Consider the following 2,190-nt stretch of genomic DNA (forward strand, 5'->3'; position numbering starts at 1 on the left):
GAATTGCACCTAAGGTTAATTAAAGTAATTATCTAAAGTTGATTTTAAAAGTCTCATAAACTTAAGATTCTAGGTAAGGGTTCAACTAACCTAGAGGGAAGGTATTAAAGCATCCTCTAAGTTCCATTAATAATGATTAACCGACCGGACTTATAGTTAATTAGGATATGTGTTAAATATGCTAGAGAGTTGTCAAAATATATAGGTGTCTATTGATTATATTCCTATTATCTCTTTTTTAAAACGAGACGTTGAAAACACTATGCAATGATTAACGTAAAACTTGTGATGTTGTATTCATTTCTGAAAATATTGCCAACTGAGCAAGGAGCATAAGTGTAACGGGCCGCTTGTAATAAAGAACTAAGTATTTTGAAAATCTCTAAAAAAAATAGGACTAGTCATATAAATAAGCATAAATAACGTAGAGCTTTGTTTAGGAAAGAAAGATGATACAAGTCTCCCTTTATTTTCAAAATGACATGATGTAACAATGGGTAAAAAAACTCATTTTTTGCTAATTTGAAGTTGAAGCTTACTTGGAATAAAGTCACTTTTTTTTACTAAAGTATTTACTCAGTGATGACTAATATCATGATTAAAACGTTTCGATTATTGCTTTATGAACTAATCATTTGAGACTGATTCTTATAGGGTGAAGCTCTAAGTAAAATAATCTCATCACAAAGTCTAACATCATGGTCAAACAATCATCCACATAGACAAAGAAGAACCACACAAACTGTGCATAAGAAGAAGGATATTGAAAGCTGTTAACGGGACGTCTACTGTTTTTGCTGTGCCCCTCTCGTTCGTTCTCGGTTTGGATGTAGTCCGAGAGGGTGAAGGAAGTATATGAGTGAAATGAGGAGGAGATGGATCGAATTTAGCTGCGGCCTCGAGTCCTAGTAGTGAGACTCCTTGCGGCTCCATACGCCATGTGAACAAAGAAAATAAAAACAGGGAAAAGCATTAGAGAAGCAATCTGATTGTCAAATACGAAAGAAATGTAAACTAAAGCAAGCTAGGACTGATATGAGTCTTCAACTGTCACACATATGTATTGACAATACGTGCAAATATGAGTAAAAGCAAACTGAATGCCATTTAACAGAACTCCACAAAATTTCATACCAAATGACAAATTGAAGACACTATGAAAATGGTGGCCCTACGGATTTCGGACCAAAGACCAAACGGCGATTGAAGACACCATGACAAGAGCTATGGACAAAAGTTGAATCTCCAAACTTAAATCAAATTCGTATCAATCGAGAGGGAAGCATCGTCACACAAAGACCAAACCATGTCTCTCTAAATCAAATTCCCTAAATGCGACGACGACATGTGCAAGAAAGAGGGACGATGCCCTAACAGTTTTAGGACAAGAGAGTAATACGAAATGTGCTCGTATACACATAGCATACAAATTAAACGTACGCAACAGAATCTGAAGAAGAAAAAGACCTTTGCGGACGAAGAGTATGCAAAAGGTGTTCATGATTTGTGAAAGAGAAAGAAAGAGTTCGTGCAGCCGTCATGTTTAACTATATATTCCGAAATGATCTATTCAAAACTAACATATAATCACAGAACCAAACAAAGACTGAGGCAAGAAGAGTAAATAAAGGGAAAGGATGGGGTGTTTCTGAACCAGCCAGTAAAACTTGAATCAAAGCCTAAGTAATTTTAAACATGGCATACATATGGTGAGAAACATTGTATCATGGTTCAAAGAGTTCCAAATGAACATCATACTGGTTTAAGGTACACAAAAACATGATATCATTTCTCTTTCCGTAGAGAAGAAAACAAAATAGATGGTTTTAGAGTTAAAATTGTCTTAAATAGCAAAACGATATAGCAGTGATATATTATAGCCTAGGCTATCCCAAAGGGGCAACATCATTCTAATCCTTCAACAAGAACAGACAACATCATTCTAATCCTTCAACAAGAACAGACATTCAAAACTCCAGCAAATAACAGGTTTGGCCTTTCTTAAGGTAGAAATAAAACCAAAAACCATATATCTTAACCACAAGTAGTCATGTTTATCACAATAACAAACTAAATGTTCTTTCAATAGGTCTCAATCTAAGCAAATTCATGTTACTACGTCATTAATAATATTATATTAGGCATAAATAACATTATAGGAGGTATTATAGGCTAATCTACTCATGGATA

This window comes from Lycium ferocissimum, chromosome 10 (genome assembly GCF_029784015.1).
Source record: "Lycium ferocissimum isolate CSIRO_LF1 chromosome 10, AGI_CSIRO_Lferr_CH_V1, whole genome shotgun sequence".
NCBI lineage: Eukaryota > Viridiplantae > Streptophyta > Magnoliopsida > Solanales > Solanaceae > Lycium > Lycium ferocissimum.